Source organism: Nicotiana attenuata, unplaced genomic scaffold (assembly GCF_001879085.1).
Source record: "Nicotiana attenuata strain UT unplaced genomic scaffold, NIATTr2, whole genome shotgun sequence".
NCBI classification, from domain to species: domain Eukaryota; kingdom Viridiplantae; phylum Streptophyta; class Magnoliopsida; order Solanales; family Solanaceae; genus Nicotiana; species Nicotiana attenuata.
Window position 1 is genome coordinate 16,541 of NW_017670585.1, and position 6,432 is coordinate 22,972.

Consider the following 6,432-nt stretch of genomic DNA (forward strand, 5'->3'; position numbering starts at 1 on the left):
AACCGCTATCCTTTTGCCTCGTATTGATGACCTGCTTGACCAGTTGCAGGGTGCTTGTGTGTTTTCTAAGATTGACTTGCATTCAGGCTATCATCAGTTGAAGATTCGGGAGCCAGATATCTCGAAGACTGCCTTCAGGACTCGGTATGGTCATTACGAGTTCCTTGTTATGTCTTTTGGGCTGACTAATGCCCCAGCAGCCTTCATGCATCTGATGCACAGTGTCTTTCGGCCATATCTTGATTCGTTCGTGATCGTTTTTATTGATGACATTCTGGTATATTCCCGGAGTCGGGGAGATCATGAGCAGCACCTAAGGACAGTGCTCCAGACCTTGAGAGAGAAGAAGTTGTATGCTAAGTTCTCAAAATATGAGTTTTGGCTGGATTCCGTGGCGTTTTTGGGTCATGTAGTCTCGAGAGAGGGTATTCAGGTGGATCCGAAGAAAGTGGAGGCCGTGCAGAGTTGGCCCAGACCATCCTCAGCTACAGAGATCCGTAGTTTTCTTGGCTTGGCGGGTTATTACCGCCAATTTGTTCAGGGGTTTTCATCTATTGCAGCACCTATGACCAGACTGACCCAGAAGGGTGCTCCATTCCAGTGGACGGAAGAGTACGAGGAGAGCTTTCACAAGCTCAAGACAGCTCTGACTACAGCCCCAGTTTTGATATTGCATACCGGTTCGGGGTCTTATACTGTCTATTGTGATGCCTCGAGAGTTGGCCTTAGAGCGGTATTGATGCAGGACGGTAGGGTGATTGCCTACGCGTCCAGACAGTTGAAGATACATGAGAAGGATTATCCTGTCCATGATCTTGAGTTAGTTGCCATTGTTCATGCCTTGAAGATCTGGCGTCATTACTTGTACGGTGTGCCTTGTGAGATATATACTGATCACCGGAGTTTGCAGCATCTGTGCAAGCAGAAGGACCTTAATTTGCGTAAGAAGAGATGGCTAGAGCTGTTGAAGGATTATGACATCACTATCTTGTATCACCTGGGCAAGGCCAATGTGGTGGCCGATGCTTTGAGCCGCCGGGCAGAGAGTTTGGGGAGTTTGGCTTATTTACCAGCAGTAGAGAGGCCTATGGCGATGGATGTTCAGGCCCTAGCCAGCCAGTTTTTGAGATTGGATCTTTCGGAGCCCAGTCGGGTTCTAGCTTGTGTGGTCTCTCGGTCTTCCTTGTTTGATTGTATCCGGGAGCGTCAGTTTGATGACCCTCATTTGTTTGTCCTCAAGGACAAAGTGTTGCATGGCGATGCTCGAGATGTGACTATTGGTGCTGACGGAGTACTGAGGATGCAGGGTCGAGTTTGTGTACCCAATGTTGATGGGCTTTGAGAGTTGATTCTAGAGGAGGCCCATAGTTCGCGGTATTCCGTTCATCCGGGTGCCACGAAGATGTACCAGGATTTGAGGCAGCACTACTGGTGGAGGAGGATAAAGAAGGATATAGTTGGGTTTGTAGCTCGATGCCTTAATTGTCAGCAGGTGAAGTATGAGCACCAGAGACCGGGTGGATTCCTTCAGCAGATAGAGATTCCGAAGTGGAAGTGGGAGCGGATCACCATGGACTTCGTATCTGGGCTCCCACGGACTTTGAAGAAGTTCGATGCCATTTGGGTTATTGTGGATCGGCTGACCAAGTCCGCGCATTTCATCCCTGTGTGTACTACCTATTCCTCGGAGCGATTGGTGGAGATTTATATCCGAGAGATTGTCCGTCTGCATGGTATTCCAGTTTCCATCATTTCAAACAGAGGTACTCAGTAAGTGCCAAGCCTAACCTCGGTTGGGTAGTGACGAGAAAGATCAGGGCCCTACTGAGGTTAAATAAGATATAAGGTTTAACAGTGTGAGATAACCAGTATATATAAGTAACACAAGATATGAAGGACAGCAACAACTATTACAAAGGCAAGTAAAACACAGTAAGAGAACACAACTCAGCTCCAAGATAACAACCGGGGATCTCCCAGGATACCGTCCTGTAGTCCCCAAATATAAATATCATATCCAGTGGATCTCCCGGGTGCAGTCCTGTAGTCCAACTCATAAATGTGCAGGGGGATCTCCCGAAATGAAATTCCGTAGTCCCAAAGTAAACATACAAGGGAGCTCCCGGGATACCGTCCCGTAGTCCCAAAGTAAACATACAGGGGACCTCCCGGGATACCGTCCCGTAGTCCCAAAGTAAATACGCAGCAACAATAAGAATTCAATCCAATCAATTGCATATCAAAGTGAAGCAGGTAATCCTAGCCTAGCATGGTTCACATAATACAAATAAGGCAGTTAAGGCGAATAGAGCAATTTAGTCAAGTGGACATGCTTCTCTAGGCTACAGCAGGTTTAGTTTCCAAACAGTGTAAGCAAGAAAAGGAAGAACACAATTCAAGGCTATTTTTAATGAAAAACTGGATTTCCAACAATTAGCACAAGTACGCGCTCGTCACCTCACGTACGAGGCATTTCAGTTACCACAATATCAATCCTAAGGGGAAAACGTCCCCCACACAAGGTTAGACAAGCCACTTACCTCGAACAAGTGCAAGTCAACCCGAAACCACGCCTTTGCCACGAGTATCCGACTCCAAATGGCCCAAATCTATTCAATTCAATTGCATATTGTAAATAACACCTCAAGTAACTGATTCTATAATTAAATTCTGAGCTAATATGCGAAATTAGGTAAAATGACCAAAATGCCTCTCAGGCCCACATCTCGGAATCAGATAAAATTTACATTTTCAGAAACCTCGTACTCTCATGAGTCTAAACATAACAAGAACACTGAAATCGGAGTCCAAATGATCCCTCAAATCCTCATTAAAGGCCTATTAACTCAAGCCCTAATTACCCATTTTCCCAAATTTCTCATCACTAATTAGGTCTTCAATCACATAAAAACGAGTTATGAAGTCAAGGACGTTACCTCCAAGCAATTCCCCTTTATTTTCTCAAAAATCTCTCTCAAAAGCTTCAAACCCGGATGAAAATGGTGAAAGAATGGCTCAATTTCGCAAAGGCAACTATTTATGTGTTCTGCCCAGCGATTCCCGCTTCTGCGGCCCTGGGACCGCATCTGCGGTCCTGCTTCTGCGGAAACTACGTCGCATCTGCGACTTTCATTTAAATTCCAGATTCCGCATCTGCGGAACTCTAACCGCAGGAGCCATTGCGCTTCTGCGATCAACTCACCGCATCTGCGGTTCCTGAGGAATTTCCAAATTTCGCTTCTGCGGCCACTTAGCCGCTTCTGCGGCGCCGCATCTGTGGTCCCCCCTACCGCAGATGCGAAATACCAAAAGCAGCAAAAAAAATACAGCAGCTGCAATATCTTCTAAATTTCTCGCCAACCATCCGAAATCATCTCGAGGCCCCCGGGACCTCAACCAAAGGCACCAGCACGTCTAATACCACTCCCCAAACTTGTACCAATCCTTAAAACACCTAAAACAACATTGAAACCTCAAATTAACCATGGATTCAATCCTAAGAACTCCAAATTTCTCAAAATACGCTTTCGATCAAAAAGTCTATCAAATCTTGTCCGAATGATCTGAAATTTTGCACACACGTCCTAAGTGACATAACGGAACTACTGCAACTCTCGGAATTCCATTCCGCCCCTCGGATCAAAATCTCACTATCAAACCGGAAACTTCAAAATTCGACCTTTCGGCATTTCAATCCTAAATTAGCTACGGACCTCCAAAACACAATCCGACCACGCCCCTAAATCCGAAATCACCTAACGGAGTTAGCGGAACCATCGGATTTTCATTCCGAGGTCGTCTTCACAGTTCACACTATTCCGACTATGGTCAACTTTCCAACACTTAAGCTCTCATTTAGGGACTAAGTGTCCGAAAACTTTCCAAAACTCAAAACCGAACATCCCGGCAAATCAAAATGCCAGAAATAAACTTGGGGGAAGCAGTTAATAAGGGATCGGGGCGTAAATTCCAAAAAACCGGCCGGGTCATTACAGGTAAATTGAGAAAAACAACTAATTTTGTCTTGAACCTTTAATATGACAAATAATTTGAGACAATTATTTTTAGAAACCACGATAGATAATTTGAGGCGGAGAGAGTAACTGCCACTCCTTGATTTAGTAATAACAATACTTATTACACATGTTATATATTTATTGGATTATTATTGTCGGCGGCGAAGCTAAAATTTTACTAAAAAATGTCAAATATAACAAACAAATAAATAAAGTAAGGGGAATCAACATATAACATATACTTAAAAATAAAACGGGGCTCAACTCAAATGAAGAAACCTAGCCTGATATGGGAAGTACTAATTTGGTTCAGATAGGCAATGTCATCGGCTAGGTAATCAATAAGAAAATAAGTGCTAAGTTTCAAATCGGTGAATAAACCGAAAGGAAAGAAGAGACTTTCTCGCTCGGGGCAGGCTTACCACCTTCTTTTTCCGGGTTGAGCTTGTTCAATTGAAGCTATTGCTTTGATGCTCTTCCCTTGTTCAAGAGAAAGCGGGGACTTTTTTTAACTACCGACCTTTTGATCTTAACATAAGGTGGGTTCGCCACTTTGGTGTAAACACACGGTATAAGTACGGGGTACCTCTTCATATTTAGTAAATGGCGTGGGGTAGCCACTGTTTAAGCTGGTATTTACTTTTTATCCAGCATTTTTAATGCTTAGCAATAGTATCCACTAGTCTATTAAAATTAATATGAAAAGATTGTGTTACCCTTTCTTCTATCTCTTTTCCCAAACGGAAATGCAGTGTATTTATACTGTTTTTCCGCATCTAAGGTGCGCAATCGTGTATTCGGAACCTCACCTTCACCCATTGGTAAGGAAGGTCAACGTGAGCACTAAATGGTACGAACTTCTATTAATGCTACTGAATGTTAAATGCCTTTGGTTATAGTTCTTGTTGATAAGCTAAACAGGCATGAAGAACATAAGGGAACGATTACAAAAGCAAAAGGAGAATGGGGAGAGGTTCCAGATTTTAAAAAAAGATTAAGATATGACGTTGTGAAAATAAGAAAAAGAGTGATGAGTAAACAAGAAATGCAATTCCTTCCCAGAAGTTAAGGACATGTAGTCCTAAACTTAAGTTCAATAGTTAAGGACACAAGTTCAAAAGTTAAGGATAGGCAGTCCTTAACTTACAGTTACAAGTTCTAAAGTTAAGGACAAGAAGTCCTTAACTTACAGTTACAAGTTCAAAAGTTAAGGACAATAGGTCCTTAACTTTGATTTCCAAGTTCAAAAGTTAAGGATAGACAGTCCTTAACTTATAGTTACACGTTCAAAAGTTAAGGACAAGCAGTCCTTAACTTACAGTTACAAGTTCAAAAGTTAAGGACAATAGGTTCTTAACTTTGACTTACAAGTTCAAAAGTTAAGGACAATAGGTTCTTAACTTTGACTTACAAGTTCAAAAGTTAAGGACGCTTGGTCTTGAAGTTTGAGTTCCAAGTTCAAAAGTTAAGGACATGTAGCCTTGAAGTCCTGAACTTAGAGTTACAGGTTAAAAAGTTAAGGACATGTAGTCTTGAAGTCCTGAACTTAGAGTTTCAAGTTCAAAAGTTAAGGACATGTAGTCCCGAAGTCCTGAAGTTAAGGACATGAACAGAAGGGTATTTTCGTCCGGGCAGTTAAAGTTTATTAAACCAGTGGCTAAAGACTAAAGACATCTAAAACACTGGCTTTAAAATAAAGACAGGAGCTGTTAGTGGCTATTTGTGCGCATCGCCCTCATATTTACACTAACATAATGATTACTCTTTACTTTATAATCTACCTAACTAATACTAGTTAATTGGTTTAGTGTACCGAATGTGAATAAATTTTAATTGATGTTTCATTGGAAAAAAACATGATTAACATTTAAATATTTTTTTGCATTCCATGTTTACATCAAAACTATTTAAATTATGTATCAAGGTTAAGCACCCGTCTTGGATTTGAATGTGCCCTATGCGTCGGCCATACTCATGCGACGGCGTCAATAAGGAATAGAAGGGGAGCCTCTTGACGTAATTAGTAAAGTTGCCGCTATGTGACTAGGAGGACGGAGGTCATGGATTAAATAGGTGTCCCAAAACTTTAAAAAATATTTGCATTCGGTATAGGGCACATTTATATCACAAAACTTTAAAAAAAAATTGTAAAATGAACCGAAGGGAGTAAAATAAATTTTTACTTTATATACGAGTTTTGCTAATTTATTACACAACATTAATAAGTCAGTATTATAATTTATACTCATTTTTATTCCTCAAAATATCATACCAGCGCGTTAATTATAATGATTTTTTGTCTTTAACCCAACTTCCCCCACTTTTTTTCTTCGCTTTTATTCTTAAATTAACAACAATGTATTGTCGCTTTCGAAATAATAGCTAAAATTTATATATATATATATATATATATATA